The sequence below is a fragment of the Hypanus sabinus genome, chromosome 16, assembly GCF_030144855.1.
Source record: "Hypanus sabinus isolate sHypSab1 chromosome 16, sHypSab1.hap1, whole genome shotgun sequence".
In the NCBI taxonomy this organism is placed as follows: domain Eukaryota; kingdom Metazoa; phylum Chordata; class Chondrichthyes; order Myliobatiformes; family Dasyatidae; genus Hypanus; species Hypanus sabinus.
Genome location: NC_082721.1, coordinates 68,056,289 through 68,074,876, shown reverse-complemented (window position 1 = coordinate 68,074,876; position 18,588 = coordinate 68,056,289). Strand labels below are relative to the sequence as shown.

General features: G+C 43.2%; 1 protein-coding gene and 1 non-coding gene across 4 annotated transcripts in view; both read right to left on the bottom strand.

Moving 5' to 3' along the window:
• Positions 1 to 18,588, bottom strand: part of LOC132406404 (uncharacterized histidine-rich protein DDB_G0274557-like) — a 33,793-nt gene that overhangs the window by 6,438 nt on the left and 8,767 nt on the right. Inside the window, exons 2-3 of one of the 3 annotated variants that reach the window (XR_009516156.1) lie at positions 17,438 to 17,510; positions 12,999 to 13,088 (exon numbers count right to left, since the gene is read on the bottom strand). The exons of 1 other annotated variant lie outside the window; for it this stretch is intronic. The gene's annotated coding sequence lies outside the window, so the exon portion shown is untranslated. Of the gene's footprint in view, positions 1 to 12,998; positions 13,089 to 17,168; positions 17,511 to 18,588 lie in introns of those variants that run through there. One more of the 3 variants, XR_009516155.1, reaches the window with a different exon arrangement.
• On the bottom strand, positions 16,794 to 16,878 carry trnar-ucu (transfer RNA arginine (anticodon UCU)). Its single transcript is given in 2 exon segments — positions 16,794 to 16,829; positions 16,842 to 16,878. It is a non-coding gene; the product is annotated as a tRNA-Arg (tRNA).

Below are 18,588 nucleotides of genomic sequence, written 5' to 3'. Positions count from 1 at the left end.
CCTGACGTATGCCGGTGAAACTAAATCTGCTTCTGATTCTGAGATGCTGGGAGTCACAAAATGTTGGAGGAACTTGGCAGGTCGGTCGGTATCTACGGAGCGGAACAAGCAGTAAACATTTCGGGCAGAGACTCTTCACCAGGACTGGAAAGGAAGGGGGAAGAATCTGGAATAAGATGGTAGGGGGAAGGGAAGGAGTACATCTGGAAGGTGACAGATGAGGGGAAAGGTGGGTGGGTGGGGGAGGGGGGATGAAGGAAGAAGCTGGGAGGTGATCGGTGGGAAAGGTAAAGGGCTGAAGAAGAAGGAATCCGACAGGAGAGCAGAGTGGACCAGGGGAGAAAGGGAAGGAGGAGGGGCACCAGAGCGAGGTGATAGGCAGGTGAGGAGAAAAGAGGGAAATGGAAGAAATCCCAATAACAAAACATTTTCTATCCTGGAACTTCACTTGCTACGAGGATTTCTTTGCAAATGGAGTAAATTTCTGAGTAAAACTGATTTCTTTTAAACAACCATTCATTCTAAAAGTAGTGCTTAGTGTTGTAATTTGCATTTAGTTCCCAGGATGAATAACGCAATGAACTGAAATTCTAAATTGTTTGTAATAAGAATCACCCCTGAGTGTATTTGAAGTTATTTGTTGGCTCCGTGATTATCTAGCTTCATAATGATTTCTGTTGTTTATCTGCAGGGCAGTATTACTTTGCAGTGAAATGTCAAATTAGAATGAGAGCATGTCCTAGGGTAGAAACCAGGGACAATGGCCCAGTCTAATGTCGTCTGACAGTCTTCATAAAGGTGATTGGTTTTGACAGCTCAGGCTGTGCTGTTGTTTATTTTTTTCCGTGGGGCAGGGAGGTGGTAGGTTGTGTTCATTCTCTCCAAGACAATGGGCAAAAGTCGGAAAATGCAGGGACGTTGACACAGCACAACACTCCAAAGGCTCAGGCCTTGGCAGCGGTGTTTGTCCCACTTCACACGGGGCACGGCTGTCTTGGATGGGAACCGGGTCACCGAGCTTCAGCGCTGTCACACGAACCTTATTAAGATAATAAACGGGTCTGCTTCCAGTCGGAATGTACTTGCCAAGTGATGGAGAAGCACACTGCTTCGACTGTTTCACAATATACCACCCAGCTGCCCTTATCACGCCCGCCCGTCCCTTCATCCCCTTTCCACCGTGCCACACCACTGGCCACTTTATTAGGTACAGGAGCGGTCTTCTGCCCATCCTCTTTGAGATTCAATGTATTGTGCATTCAGAGACGCTCTTCTGCACAGCACTGTTGTAATGCACAGTTACTGTCACCTTTCTGTCAGCTTGATACAGTCGTTCTCCTCTGACCCCTCTCACTAACAAGGTGCTTCACCCACACAACTGCCACTCACTGGGTGTCTCTTGTTTGTGAAAATCCAGGCGATCAGCAGTTTCTGAGACCCTCAAACCTCCCCATCTGGCACCAATTATCATCCCCACGGTCAAAGCCATTTAGATCACATTTTATCCCCATTCTGGTTTGAACATCAAATGAGCCTCTTGACCATGTCTACGTGCTTTTATGCATTGAGTTTCTGCCACATGATTGGCTGATTAGATACTTGCATTACCAAGCAGGTGTACACGTGTACCTAATAAAGTGGCTTCTAAGTGTATAGCTTTCCTATTTCCGGATTTAAATCTCTCTTGGAACAGTGTTCTTTACCACCCTGGAAGCAAATTCAGAGCTGAGTAAAAGTTCAGACATCAGCACCTATATCGTCTGGAAAGAGAAACTCGGTGTCCATAGTCACCAGCTCTGTGATTGTAACTGACTCGGATAGATGGACTTTCATCTCAAGAGAATTTTCCAAGGTTCATATCAAATGATAGAAATGTTGGTGCACATTTATTCAGAAAATGCTTTAGAAATTTCTCCAGCCACACTGTGTTCTGGCAAGTATTTTCATTTCCCTCAGAGTTTCATCAGATACAAGTTTAAGTATTTATCTGATTCACAGCTGTACTTAATTCTACTCTGACTCAATATTTACACATCAGAAAGGGACAGTTAACCAGATGATCGACAACCAGCAAGTTTGTGTTACATGTTGCAGCCCCCCCCCCAACACCCCAACCCATTTATTTTTGGAGAAATTCAACACACTGATTACCCTCACTACTTGCACACACCATTTCACGTCTAAGTTACTTCCATGAATACTCCACCATAGATACGAGTCATGAATTTGGGCAATTGTCTCCTCTTTTGCTGTTTGATCAGTCGGGAGACACCTTTGCCATCTTGGATAATGTAAGGGGGATGGCACGTAGGGTAGCGGTTAGCGTAAAGCCATTACAGCGCTCGAGACCTGGGTTCAGTTCTGTTGCTGTCCGTAAGGAGTTGGTACCTTCCACCCAGGTGTTCCAGCTGTCTCTCACATTCCAAAGTCATACAGGTTATTCAGTTACTTAGTGACATGGGTGTAATTAGGCTTGAAGGGCCTGTCACAACGTTGTATCTTTAAATAAAATAAAGCACAGCACAAGTTGGCTGAAGATAGCCTTATTCCCTATCTTTCACAATCTCCTGGTGTTGCATTTGGATCCTGAGTCGATAGCAATGTTCAAAGTAAATGTTATTATCGAAGAACATCTCAGTCACCATACACAACCCTGAGATTCGCTTCTTTGTGGGCACACTTGGCAAATCTATTGGATAGTAACTATAACAGGGTCGATGGAAGATCAAACAGAGCACAAAGTGCAAACTGTGCAGATGCAAATATAAATAAACAACAATAACACAACCATGAGATAAAGAGCCCTTAAAGTGAGACCATTGGTTGCAGGAACATTTCAATGACAGGGCAAGTACAGTGTCAGTATCTCCTCTTATTCAAGAGCCTGATAGCTGAGGGGTAGTAACTGGTGCCGTGAGCCCTGGGGCTCTTGTACCTTCTCCCTGAAGGCAGAGAGCTTGACCTGAGTGGTGGGTATCTCTGATGTTGGGTGCTCCTTTCCTATGGCAGCATTTCATGCAGATGTGCTCAATGGTAGGGAGGGCTTTACCAGTGATGTACCTGGGTTGAATCCATACCTTTTGTAGGGTTTTCCGTTCAAGGGATTGGTGTTCCCATACCATTCTGTACAGTATGCCTAAGTAGGTTGCAAAGCATCTTTTTTGTAAAATTCTAGGAACATGGGAGCCCAGCCACTATGGTAGAATTATATTTGTATACAAGTGGAATGAGTGAAGGTATTTGTATCACTAAGAAGAGACATTAGAATGAGCCACTAATAGTTTAAGATCAAACTTAATGACAATAATATCATTAAAAAGTTAACTGGATTTAAAGAATGGAATTTCCCAGAGAAAGGCAGATTAGGTAGAGGTAGCACAGGCTCAAGAATGTTTGTAATCAGGAAGTATATGGTAGAGCTGGAAAGTGGCAAACCCTACACATGTGCCCAAGTAAAAGAAAAAGGATGCCAGGGATTGACCAGTCAATATCTGCTGAAAATCTTACCAAATACTGTATATCCTCTATTATCCACAATGTGAGAAGAAATTAGAAAATGCTCAGGAAAAAAAAGGAGTAGGAAAGGTCGTCATGCGTTGTAGTTGCAGACAATTTTGAATGAATTTTTCAAAGAAATAATAGAATAGATTGTGTGGGGTAAAGACGCTGGCCTCCATAGATCTTCATAGATCTTGGGGCAAGTGAAGTTGAGTGAAGTCATTGCCTTTGGTTCAAGAGTCTAATGGTGGAGGGGCAGTACCTGTTCCTGAACCTGGTTGTGTAAGTCCTGAAGCTCCTGTACCTTCTTCCTGATGGCAGCAGTGAGAAGAGAGCATGTCCTGGCTGCTAGAGGTTCCTGATGATGGACGCTCAGTACAATCTCCCTGTGACCATGTGGAAGGCAGTTCAGGGGAAGGAGGAGAAGAAATTTCTTCGTGGGGAATTTGTAATTCTCATAAGCAGGGTGTGGGGAAGGCTCAATCATTGAATTCTTTCAGAAAGATTAGGGCGTTACAGGAAGCTGGCTTTGGCCTTGTGGTGACATAGTGGTTGGTGTGACACTCAGAGCAGAGTTCAATTCCGGCACTGTCTGTAAGGAGTTTGTATGTTCCCCCAGTGAAATGCATGGGTTCCCTCCGAGTGCTCCGTTGTCCTCCCACAATCCAAAAATGCCCCACCTGGTAGGTTACTTGGTCATTGGAAACTGTCCAGAGACTAGGCTAGTGTTAAAAAGCTCGGTTACTGGGCATCGTTGGGCTGGAGGGGCTGTTCTGCACAGTATCTCTCAGTAAATAAAAAAAAACTAAACAAGATAGACCATTCAGATTCAGATTTATTTTTCACATGTATGTCAAAATTTACAGTGAAATGTGTTGTTTGTGTCAACAATCAACATACCCAAGGATGTGCTGCAGACAGCCCGCAATTTTAAAAAATCAGGCCGTGGTTTCAATAAGCGTCAAAGCAGACTTAAAGAACACAAAGGCCTTCTCCAGCTCCAATTTCTTGTATTCTTACATGAAGCTTCCACTCACTGATTAACTAGTAATGTTTCATCCACCAGATGGAGTATTACAGGAGACCTACAGAACTTCCAGATGAACAACTAATAGCAGCTATTAATGCTATTCCCCTTGGATATCTGCTGATATCCTGCCAAATTAACAGGAGGAGACAAGGAACACAGCGCAGAATTTCTTCTCCCTTGAAAGCTGCCCTTGCTGACAAGCGAGACTGTTTTCCCTTTTATGTGCAAGGTCAAGCAGTGTGCACTGGCAGATTGCTCCATAATGTGAGGTGTCACAAACGATTTTGTCCTTAGCCCACATCTAAAAAACATGCACATTTCAACATGTGTAATGAGATCGGGATCAGGAGTGGCAGCCAATGGTTTAAATTCCCTTTCCTAGGACAGGAATATAAAGCTAGTTTTATCCAAAGTTGCCCAATTTGAGGTCAGTAACTCAGTCTGGGTTGGGAATTAAAGCTGGGATCTATTCTTACCGATAAAATCTATAATTGATGTCATCTCTATTAAAGAATAAGTAAAGCATCAACTGAATTAAACCGGTTTTTTTTTTGCCTGTTCTGCTTAAAGAAATTGGCCTGGATCTTCATCTGTGCAAGGGGAAAAAAACAAAATTTTACTCCAACTTGTAAGTTCAGAAGTTCAAAGTTCAAAGTAAATTTATTATCCAACTATGTATACGTCACCCTGTACAGTAGTAACTTGAGATTCATTGTCCTGCGGGGATTCAGAGAAATACAATAGAATCAATGAAACCTACACGCAAAGGGCTGAGAGGCAACTAATGTACGAAAAGACAAACTGTGTAAGCTGTCAATAAATAAACAAACATAAATAAAACAATCAACATCTAAGTTGTCGAGTCCGTGACAAAGGATCCGTAGGTTGTGGAATCCACTCAGAGTTGAGGTGGGTAAAGTCATCCACCCTGTTCAGGAGCCTGATGGTTGAAGAGTAATAACTGTTACTGAACCCGGAGGTACGGGAACTAAGGCTCCTGTACCTCCCGCCAAATGGCAGCAGCGAGAAGGGAGAATGGTCAGGATGGTGAGGGTTAATACTAACTGCTAATAAACATTTTGGTGCAAAACTTTCACATACCTTGGCATCTTTTAGGTTCCCAAAGATGCCAGTTGCATGCAATAGCCAAAATTTGATTCTGTCAAGAATTAAAAATATATCATTGGTCAACAGATGCTGTTGTTTTCTGGGGAAAAAATAGCTTCTAACAGTACTGAAAGTCATTGGGAGAATTTTGCACAACTGTCTACGGAACAAACCTCAAGCACACTGATCCAAGTTGGGAGCCGAGTCACCACACCCTTGGTAGTTTCAAGACGCCTTCCTTCAAATTTGTGACCAGAAAGATATAGAAGGACGTCACTAGGGTTTGAGGAGTGGAGCTGTGGGAACAAGCTAATTCTTTGTTCCATGAAGTGTAGGAGACTGAGAGGTGTATCAAACAATGAGGGGAACAGGTCAACTGAACACACTCAATTTATTTTCTCAGGTTTGGGGAATCAAGGTCTAAAGAGTATAGGTTCAAGTGAGAGGAGAGAGGTTTAACAGAAATTTGAGCAACTTCCTTATACAAAGGATGGTGTGTGTGTGAAATGAGATGCCATGTTTGAGGATAGCACAATAACTTTTTTAAAGGTATTTGGACAAGTACATGGAATGAAAGGGTGGAAAGGTTTAGAAGGTTATGGGCCTATTGCTGGCAAGTGGGACTAGCCTAAGTGGGGCCTCTTGGTCAGCATAGACCAGCTGGGTCTGTTTCCATGCTGCATAATTCTGTGAATTCTATAAATATCAGAAGAAATTATGTTTAAAAGGGAAGTGAATCCATGCTCATCAAACGAGAAGTAAGTTAAAACAAAGCAGGAGAGAGACCCGATAAGAGGTGGTATCAAAACTGTCTTTGGCTTCCTTGTAGCTTTGAAAGTAGACTTCAAGGAGTCTCACGACAATATATCTAGTGGTCATTCAGCTGTACGAATTTCAAAAGGAAAGTGCGGGCAGGAGGCAGCTTGCTCACATGCCAGAAGGTTGCCACAAAGGTACCTGCAGGAGCACCATGCTGTGATGTTTCAGGCCGAGACCCTTCGTCAACCCTTCCTGACGAAGGGTCTCAGCCCAAAATGTCAACAGTGCTTCTCCCTATAGATGCTGCCTGGTCTGCTGTTTTCCACCAGCATTTTGTGTGTGTTGTTGATTGAATTTCCAGCATCTGCAAATTTCCTCGCGTTTGTTCGACCTATCTAATCACTCTTTACAAGCAAAGCCCTCCATCCCAGGCAACACCCTTGTGAACATTGTCTGCAGTTCTTCTAATACCACCACAAACCTTCTTGTGGTGTTGTAAAAGTCATGAACACAGTGCTCTAAGTGTGTCCTGACTGACGTCTTCTACATTTGCAGCACATCTCCCCAGCCTTGCCCTGTGCAGCCAAGCATGTCAAATGCCTTTTCACAACTCTACCAAACTACAGTGCCGTTTTCAGGGACGATGAGCTTCCTGCCCCAGCTCCTGAGGTCCTTGCCATTTGCTGTAAGTGCCCCTGTAGTGCTCAATGTCCTGAAACACCTTACCTCATCTTTAAATTTCACCTGCTATTATTATAGATAACTTTATTGTATTATTAGCATTCTTAAATATCCACTTTGCATGATAGCAGAGAGATGACGCCTCCCAGTCATGTGATGAAACTTCCAGGAATACTCTTCACTAGTGTTAGTAACACTCGTAAGAACACAATAGGGACAACAGAAGCCCCACCATTCAATGTGACCAAGGCTGATCTTCCTTCGACCTCATGTCCTCTTCTGTTCCAGTTCCCCATAGTCCAGTCAGACACAGAAATGTATCTACCTCTTCCCGTATTCCCCCTGATAATTTATGAAACCTTCAGGGTAGAGAATCCCAGAGATTCACCACCCTCCCTCCACAAGAATAAATTCCTATGCACATTTGCCTCCCAATGGAAGACACAGTCCTGTAAAGATCCTGAACATTAACAAACTGGGTAACATCCAGAATTTAGTCAATAAACAATTAAATAGTTTCATACTATGTTCTTTTGTCAGGTACATAAAGCTGCATGAGAACTTGAAGCTTTCTGTGCAAGACGGTTAGTTGGAGTTAATCACAACTGCCATCCTCTGAGACGGGCCTATAACTCCCCCTGGTGGTTTGAATACAAAATAACTAAATTTAATTAAAGTCTATTTTATTTTGATTTCCTGAGGGGCACAGGTCAAATGGCAAGATATTATAAATGTTGGAAAGCTTAGGGGAGATAAATCAGCATTATTATTTATTCCTTAGCATAGATTAATAATTAATTTCTATATAGGTGCAGTTGAGAGCATTCTGACTGGCTACATCACAGCCTAAATGGAGGCTCCAGTGCACAGGACTACAAGAGGCTGCAGAGCATTGTAGACAATGAAAAGCACAACGCTCCCCACCAGTGAGGACATCCTCAAGAGCCAGTGCGTCAGAAAGGTAGCATCGTTAACTAAGGACTCTCACCATCTTCTCATTACCAGTGTCGGGAAGGAGGTACAGTCAAGTCAAGTCAAGTCACTTTTATTGTCATTTCGACCATAACTGCTATGTACAGTACATAGTAAAAATGCGACAACGTTTTTCAGGACCATGGTGCTACATGACACAGTACAAAATCTAGACTGAACTACGTAAAAAACAACACAGAGAGAAAAAAAAAACTACACTAGACTACAGACCTACCCAGGATTGCATAAAGTGCACAAAAAAGTGCAGGCATTACAGTAAATAATAAATATGACAATAGGCACAGTAGAGGGCAGTAAGTTGGTGTCAGTCCAGGCTCTGGGTATTGAGGAGTCTGATGGCTTGGGGGAAGAAACTGTTATATAGTCTGGTCGTGAGAGCCCGAATACTTCAGTGCCTTTTCCCAGAAGGCAGGAGGGAGAAGAGATTGTATGAGGGGTGTGTGGGGTCCTTCATAATGCTGTTTGCTTTGCAGATGCAGCGTGTAGTGTAAATGTCCGTGATGGCGGGAAGAGAGACCCCGATGATCTTCTCAGCTGACCTCACTATCCGCTGCAGGGTCTTGCGATCCGAGACGGTGCAATTCCAGAACCAGGCAGTGATGCAGCTGCTCAGGATGCTCTCAATACAACCCCTGTAGAATGTGGTGAGGATGGGGGGGGGGGGGGAGATGGACTTTCCTCAGCCTTTGCAGAAAGTAGAGACGCTGCTGGGCTTTCTTTGCTATGGAGCTGGTGTTGAGGGACCAGGTGAGATTCTCCGCCAGGTGAACACCAAGAAATTTGGTGCTCTTAAGACTCACACTCAACATTTTAGGAATAGTTTCTTTCCCTCCACCACTGGATTTCATGAACCTCATTTTGCTTTTCTATTGCACTAGTTATTTATTTTCTGTAATTCATTGTAGCTTTTATTGTATTGCTCCCACAAAGAAAACAAATTTCATGTCATACAAGTCAGTGATAATAAACCCGATTTGATATATAATTAGGAAACAGTTAGATGTTCTTTAATTCATTAAAAAGATAAATGTCCATGTATTTTTCCAATTATTTCATTACTAATTCATTCCCACATCAATTACTTTTAGAATACAGAATTCAAAAGTAATTCATGTGAGAACGACCTACTAGTGACATTACCTCCCCAAATGAGAATAGCCTTTTGTTAATAATTAGCTAATTGTTCTTCCATGAGCATAAAAGGAATGTGTTAGCGAGATGAGGTAAACACTGATTTTTGATTCCATGTTTAACAAATCTATTTAGAAAAAGAACTTCCAAAGAGGACTGGTTATAGTCTCCTACCTTAATAATACGATGGAGCGGAGTCAACCTTCATTTATATTCACACTATCCATGGGTCCTGTAGCACTTCTCAGAAATGGGCATACTTTAGAAATGTTGTCACTGAGGTAGGGTGACATTTTATGCACAGCAATGCTCCTGGATAGCATAGTGATCACAACAAGGTGACTTGCTTCAGTAGTGCTGGTTAACTGATAAATATTAACCAGGACCCAGAGATAAACTCCACAGTTCGTTACCAAAATAGCTCCTTTTATACCTGCCCAAGAGAACAGCTTAGCTTCTCAGCCAAACACAAACACCTTGAACTCACTCATATCACTGGCACGTCAGTCTAGATATTTTGACACAGAAATTTAATTGCTATCCTTTCTGAGTTGGTGGTGTGAGAGCTCCTCACAATGACAGATGACAATACTGTGTGCTGGCGATACTAAGTTTGCTGCAGTTCATTCATGAGCAGGACTGTTGCCAGGTAAAACACACACAAAATGTTGGGGGAGCTCAGCAGGCCAGGCAGCATCTATGGAAAAGAGCAAACAGTCAACGTTTCAGGCTGTTACTCTTTTCCGAGATGTTGCCTGGCCTGCTGAGCTCCTCCAGCGTTTTGTGTGTATTGCTTGGATTTCCGGTATCTACAGATTTTCACGTTTGCTGTTGCTACGTAGGTCTTTCATTCCCCAACATAGACTGTTGGGGAAAGCTGCCACAAATTCAACAGCTCTCTGCCATAATTCAGTTACTTCATTTTCTCAGTGTTTCGCAAATCCCTCCAGCTTTGCCTGTCTATCAAAAGTAACATTGTGCTTTCTTTGTTAGAGAAGGCTGTGTATTTCTGTCAGAAGACAAAATACTGCCAATGTTGGAAACACTGACACCCTATTACAGGAAAGAAGTTATTAAACTCGAAAGAGTGGAAGAAAAGATTTACTAGGATTTGGCGGACTTAAAGGTCCGAGTTACAAAGAGAGGTTGCATAGATCAAGAATATATTGCCTGAACTGTAATAAAGGGGTGATCTGATAAGTTCTTGCTTCGTAAGGGTGGCAAAAGGTTACACGGAGAACATAGAACATGAATAGTACAGCACATTACAGGCCCTTCGGCCAACAATGTTGTGCCGACCTTCAAACCCTGCCTCCCATATAACCCCCCACCTTAAATTCCTCCATATACCTGTCTAGTAGTCCGTTATACTTCACTAGTGTGTCTGCCTCCACCACTGACTCAGGCAGTGCATTCCATACACCAACCACTCTCTGAGTGAAAAACCTTCCTCTAATATCCCCCTTGAACTTTCCTCTCCTTACCTTAAAGCCATGTCCTCTTGTACTGAGCAGTGGTGCCCTGGGGAAGAGATGCTGGCTGTCCACTCTGTATATTCCTCTTAATATCTTGTACACCTCTGTCATGTCTCCTCTCATCCTCCTTCTCTCCAAAGAGTAAACCCCTAGCTCCCTTAATCTCTGATCATAATCCATACTCTCTAAACCAGGCAGTACCCTGGTAAATCTCCCCGTACCCTTTCCAGTGCTTCCACATCCTTTCTATAGTGAGGCGACCAGAACTGGACACAGTACTCCAAGTGTTTTATAGAGCTGCATCATTACATCGCGACTCTTAAACTCTATCCCTCGACTTATGAAAGCTAACACCCCATAAGCTTTCTTAACGACCCTATCTACCTGTGAGGCAACTTTCAGGGATCTGTGGACATGTACACCCAGATCCCTCTGCTCTTCCACCCTCCCAAGTATCCTGCCAGAAGACAGGAGAATGGCGATGAGAGGCAAAATAAAACAGCCAAGATTGAATGGCAGAGTAAACTTAGTAGGCCGAATAGCCTAATTCTGCTCCATGTCTTTTGGGCTTATGACAAAGGTATATAAAATCAGAGACACATGGACAGGGTGAAAGCACTTTGTCTTTTCCCCAGGGAGAGGGCGCTGTAGACAAACGGGTGCAGGCTTAAGATCAGAGGTGAGAGATTTAAAAGGGATATCTGGGGGAAGCTTCGTTGCCCAAAAGGGAGTTTCCTAGTTGGAATGAGATGTCAGAAGAGTGGCTGAGGTGGGCAGATTAGAAACATCTAAAAGCCATCATTTAATGAGAGCACAGATGGGACTAGCTAGCTGGGCGCAGGGTCGACGTCAATGAATTGGCCAAAGGATCTGTGTCCACACTCCGACTCTGATCAGCAGCTAGCATACGTGGAATATGAAACATTAGTTTTCAAATTAATGCACCCCTCTGAAGAAAGATCTTTAACTTGAAATATTGGATCTGCTTCTCTCTCCACAGACGTTGCCTGATACACTGACCAGTCCTGTTTTCATCGTGACGTACTGTCAGGCCATTCAGCCCCTCAAATCTGTTCCACCATTCAATTAGATCATAGCTGATCTGTGTTATGATTCCATTTGACCAGCTTACCTTGTACCCCTTAGTAACAGAAAAGATCCGCAGGACTTCCAAAGTTCTCTTTCTTTCCATTAGGTAGCAGGGAGAACAGATTTCTATTAGGGTGGTTAAGATCACCAGCCTCCCCAGCATCAAGGACATATTCAAAAGACAGCATCCGTCATTAAGGACCCCACACCCCCCCCCAAATCACCCAGGAAATGCCCTCTTCTCATTACCACCATCAGGAAGGAGGTACAGGAGCCTGAAAGCACACACTCAATGTTTTAGAAACACCTCCTTGCCCTCTGCCATCAGATTTCTGATCAGGGCGATACCTCACTACTTTTTGCACTGCTTATTTAATTTTTACGTATTTCTTATTGTAATTTTTATTACGTTTTGCACTGTACTGCTGCTGCAAAATAGCAAATTTCCTAACATATCCCAGTGATATTAAACCTGATTCTGATTCTGGTTTTGAATCTGAAGGCTTATCGTGTGTTGGCCTTCTTTAGTTCAGGGATGGAGTTCATGAAGCCGTTGCATCTCTGTAGAACTCTGCTGAAACCAGAGTTCAGTTCTGGTAGCTGCATTATAGGAAGCTTTAGAGAAGTTGCAGAGGAGACGTACCGGGATGCTGCCTGGATTAGAGAACATGTTTGATGAGGAAAGGGTGAGCAAGCTTAGGCTTTTCTCTTGGGAGCAGAGGGGGATGAGAGGTGACTTGATGGAGGTGCATAGGATGATAAGAAGCATTGATAAAGTGGCACACGCAAAGTGCTGGGGGAACCCAGCAGGTCAGGCAGCATCCATGGAAGTAAACAAACAGTTGATATTTCGGGCTGAGACAAGTGGGCAGCCAGCAACCAGAACAGAAATGGCTGATATGAGAAGCATAATTTTAAGATCTAGGGGCGATGTCAGAGATAGGTGGGTTTTTTTTTACTGCACCATCCAGGCCACGCTCTCCTTTTGCTGCTGCAGTTAGGAGGCACGGGAGCCACAGGAACCATGCCACCAGGTTCAGCAACAGGTATTACCCTCAAACATAGGGCTTTAGAATTAGAGGGGGAAAACTTCACTTGCCCATCACTGAACCGTTCCCACAAACTATGGGCTCACTTTCAAGGAATCTCTATTTCATGTTCTCAGTGGTTATTTCTTATTCATTTATTATCATTATTATTTCTTTTCCCTTTCTTCCTTTTTGTACTTGCCCAGTTTGTGGCTTGCGAACATTGGTGGTTTGTCCGGCCTGTTGGGTACAGTCCTTCGTTGATTCCATTGTGTTTCTTGTATTTACTGTGAATGCCTGCAAAAAAACGAATCTCAGGGCTGTATATGGTGATGTATATGTACTTTGATAATAAATGTATTTTGGACTTTGAACCCACAACACTGAGTTACATCAGTCGAGTCCATAACAAATATGGCCGGGAGTCTACAACAGACCCCTAGGGCACTCTGTGATCAAATCATCTTATCATTCCTGTCAATTAAGTCCCAGGCCAAGTCAAAAGTCTGTTCCAATTCTGCACAGTCTGATTTGTAATCTTACATAGGGAGCCATAGAAATGGAGACACAAAAGGCTACAAATGTTGGAACTGTAGAAATGCTAGTGCAAGTGCAAGAAGTACAATGGCAAAGCACCACAATATTTGCAAACTTGAAGTGGAGTTGGAAAATTCTGCAAATACAGGAATGATATACATCTAGAGCAACACCCACAAAATGCAGAGCAACTCAGAAGATCCGGCAGCATCTATACGGAAAAGAATAAACAGCCAAAGTTTCAGGCCGAGACCCTTTATCAGGACTGGAAAGGACAGGGGAAGATGCCACAATAAGAGCGGGGATGAGGAGGGAAGGAGGACAAGCTACAAGGTGGTAGGTGAAGCCAAATGTGTGAGGGAGAAGGGATGAAGTAAAAAGCTGGGATGTCATAGGTGGAAAAGGTAAAGGGCTGGAGAGGAGAGCAGGCCATGGGAGAAAGGGAAGGAGAAGGGGCACCAGGAAGAGGTGGCAGACAGGTGAGGAGAAGGGGGGGGGCAAGAGGAGATGTACCAGGATGCTGCCTGGATTAGAGAATGTTTTATGAGGAAAGGTTGAGGAAGCTAAGGCTTTTCTCTTGGGAGCAGAGGACTGAATTGCAGAAGAGAGAAGAGGAATGGGGAAAATATGACCAGAAATTGGAGGAATTGATATTCATGCCATCGGGTCAGAGGCTACCTAGATGGATAATGAGGTGTTGAGGGTGGCCTCATCATGTCAGAAGGGGGTGCCATAGATAGACTGACATGTTGGAATGGGAATGAGGATTGGAATTAAAATGGCTGGCCACGAGGAAACCCTGTAATTTGCAGATGGAGTGAAGGTGATCAATAAAGCAGTCCCCCAGTCTATGCCAGGTTTCACTGTTGTACAGGAGGCCACATTGGGAGTGGCCAAAACAGCAGAAGCACAGGTGAAGTGTTGCCTTACCTGGAAGGACTGTTTGGGCCCTGAATGGGGGTGAGGGAGGAAGTGAATGGGCATTCTGCTTGTACGGATAAGTGCCGGGAGGGAGATTAGTGGGGAGGGATGAATGAACGGGATTCAGAGAAGGAATGATCCCTGAAGAGTGTGAGGGGAGGCAACAATGTGTAAGGTTCCATTGAAGATGGCATATTCTAACCTAGTGTCTGAATGTGGAGCAACACACAAACTCAGTGCATAAGGAGCACCAAGGAGCACAGGAGGTATATCCGTTTGGGTTACCCAGAGAAATCAGTGGTGGCAGAACATTGCATTGGCAATGGCCATAGGATTGACTTTGACTGCACAAAACTACTGTGCCGTGCCAATGGCTTGTGGGACTGCCAGGTGAAGGAAGCCATAGAAATAAAACTGGAGAAAAGGAATTTTAACAAAGATGAAGGTCTCACTCTAAGTAAGAACTGGAATTCATTGGATTCAAGGTGGGACCTTGGAAACCTGATTGAATGAGGACTAACCGATCAGCACGGGTGGACTATAGGAGTATAAATACAACCAGACTAGATGTGCCCAGGAAGAAGGCAGAGTTTGTATGCGATTAAAATCGATACCTGTATCCGGCTGGAAGTCCGAGAAGAGTTTATTCATATGTATTGTGTCTCTCCAATCTCCTTCACCACAACTGCCCCACAGGGACGTGTGCTTAGCACCCTGCTCTACTTGCTTCACACTTATGACTGGTGGCTAAGCACAGCTCCAATACCATATGCAAGTTTGCTGATGACCATGACTGTTGTGGACTGTATCAAAGGGACGTGATGAATCAGCATACAGGAAGGGGATAAAAAAATCAGTTGAGTGCTGTAATAACAACAAGCTCTCACTCAATGTCAACAAAACCAAGGAACTGTTTGTAGACTTCAGGAAAGAGAAAGCAGACGTTCCTGATCCCATACTCATCCGAGGTGGAGAGGGTTAGTAATTTTCAAGTCCTGGGTGTCATTATCTCAGAGGCCCCGTCCTGGACCCATCATATAAATATAATTGCAAAGAAAGCACAACAGCACCTCTACTTCCTCAGGAGTCATCATCAAATCAAATCATCAAAAACTTTGACAGACTTCTATAGATGTGTGATGGAAAGGGTACGGACTGGCTGCAAAGGCTTTGAGTGGAAAATCCTACCACAGGTAGTGGATTCAGCTCGGTACATCATGGGTAAAGCCCTCCCAACCACTGAGCACATCTACATGAAACATTGCCATAGAAAAGAAGCTTCTATCATCAATGATCCTCACTACCCAGATCATGCTCTTTTCTCTGCCATCAGGTAGAAGGCACAAGAGCCTCAGGACTTGCACTACAAGGTTCAAGGACAGTTACTACCCCTCAACCATCAGGCTTTTGAACAGAATGGGGTAGCTACACTCATTCTATTTCTGGTGCTCCCACAACCAATGGTCTCACTTTAAGGACTCTTGATCTTGATACTTCATTCTCTTGTTATTTATTTACATTTGCATTTGAATAGTTTGTTGTCTATTGATCCTGTTTACAGTTATTGCTCCATAAATTTGCCGAGTACACCCACAGAAAAACGAACCTCATGGTTGTAAGTGGTGACATGTATGTACTCTGATAATAAATTTTACTTTGAACCTTTGAACTTTGAACTTTGTATTTTGTTCTCTTAAAATCTGCATCTACATGAAATCTGCATCTTAAAATTTGTATTATCTCCAATTTTGTGATGAAAACTCATTGAATTGAAACATCAATTTTGTGTTTTTTTTTCTGTTAGAGTACTTCCAGCTCAATTCTGACTTAAACACAGCCAGCTGATCAGAAAATATCATCAGGTCAGAAAAATAAAAAGTGCATATTTTGCAGAAAAGAACACAATAATATTGTTTTTTTTTAATGTACTTCAGCTTGACACTGATCTCTGCAACAATTCCAAATGACATTAAAATGTACGTTTTCTTTATTATCTAAATTCAGCCCTCATTTTTAGGAGATTTATAAAAGAACAGATTTATTTCCCTCAGCAATGAATTTTTAAAAACCCTCAGAAACAAATAAATTTGTATTTTAAAAAATTATCATCTGTTTCACACTCACTTCTCAGTGGTGCTCTCTATTCTATTGCTCTCTATTATTCCATTATTATCATTTTAGCGTTTCTTCTTGCACTATTGTCACAATATTTTCACAAATTGCACCACAATATTTGTGCTACATGTCTGCGCTGGTTGCTGTAATTATTGTTGCATTTATTATTACCATGTACAGTGTTCACTCTGTGAGCGCCATGCAAACAAGGAATTAAATTGCAGTTCAGCAATAAAACTAATCCTAACCTTATATTAAAGAAAAACAAAACAAAATTAACATACTTATTATTTCTCCTATTGGTTAATAAACGCTGTATATAAAAGAAGTGTCTTATACTCCTGTAAAATTAAATGGCCATTTCAGATGTTCATAAATACTTTTGAAATAGTGAAGTTCAGTAAGAAGTCGAGCGATGTAAAAGGTTTTCGACTCCGCCGGGACTCGAACCCGGAACCTTTGAATCGCTTCAGCCGCTAGAAGTCCAATGCGCTATCCATTGCGCCACGGAGCCACCTGTTGGATCCAAGCTGGAAATAGACTATTCATTCTTGTATCGGAAGCGTAATGCTCAACCCAAACGCGCGACTGCTAATACCCTCCGCCTATGCCCCCCGACTCGCTGAACTCCCCCAGCATTTTGTGTTTGTTGCTCAAGATTTCCAGCACTTGCAGAACTTCAGATAATTACTTGCCATTTCTATTTTTTAGCTATCACCTTGCTGAGTCAACATCTACCCCAGGCGGCTCCAAATTATACCACCACGTCCTCTTCGCCGATGAGGTGATGTGAAATTAATGCCTGTATGTGTGTGGGGTGGGGAGGGGGAGAGCGGCGGCCGGCGCGGCGTCCGATACACCGGCGCCCATACCGGCTGCCGCCGCTAGGAGCCGCCCGTACCGACCGACCCGGGACAGAGAACGTCAGCAAGCCGTTGCCCCTGGCAACGCGTCCGCCGGGGCCGAAGGCGGCCGCCGATCGTTCGAATGGAGGAGGTGTTCAAAATGGCGGCCGCCACAGTCCGTTCAAACGCCGACGTGATGGCTGCGTATTTAAAAATAATGTTCATTACCTTTGAACACGCTGAGTGGCTGTGCCGCGCAATATTATAAAAGGTTGCGATTTTCAGCCTTCCGAAATTTCTTCTGGAACGGAGAACGGCTTCATATAATCTCAAATTCAGCGTTATTACCCCTGAGATATGCCGTAAAAATTGTTTTGCGGCTGAGGTACAGTGCAATACATATATTACAATAAAATATAGTAGACTATTACATATATAACAATGATATATATAGTACAAAAATAGAGCAAGATAGTGTTCATGAGTTAATAGACTATTCAAAAATCTAATGGTTAAGATTGAAGAAGGTGTTCCTAAAACGTTGAGTGTACATCTTTAGGCTCCTGTGCCTCCTCGTTGATGTTAGTAATGAGAATAGTTATGATAGAGTTGACTGTCTACAACACTCTGCAGCTTTTTCCAATCATGTGTAAAGATTAGTATGGGGCCCTCCATACTACACGGTGATGCACCAGTCAAATTGCTCTCCATGTAGAGCATCTGTAGAAATTTGTTAGTTTTTGATGGCATACCAAATCTCCTCCTCAATCTCCTAATGAAATATTGCCACCAGCGTGCCTCCTTCATGTTGGGCTCAGGATAGATCTTCAGAGATGTTGACATTCAGGAACTTGAAGCTGCTCACCCTTTCAGCTGCTGACCCCTCAATGAGGACTGCGTGTGTGTTCCCTCAACTTCCTGTTTCTGAAGTCCACTATCAGTTCCTTGGTCCTACTGATGTTGAGTGGAGGTTGTTGCTGTAACACCACTCAACCAGCCGATCTAGCAAACGCTTGCATGCCTCCTCGTCACCATCTGAGACTCTGCCACCAACAGTTGGGTCAGCGAATTTACGGTTGGTGTTGGAGCTGTGCTTAGGCACACGGCAACGAGTTGTAAAGAGAGTAGAAATCTCAAGGACTACAAAATATTTTAATATTCCATCCTATTATGTACACGCCTCTGGAGCTGGGAAGTGAGGTTAATATAAGATGTTATGCTTTAACAAGTGAAGCCAATGAGCCAAATGAACTCCTTCCATGTTGTGCATGTCTCTAATTCCAAAGCATTAAACTGTGCATTTTTTCTCTCCATATACTTATGTATTGGATTGCATTAGGTGTACATAGCTGACAGTGCAATTGGGTGAGGAGTTATAC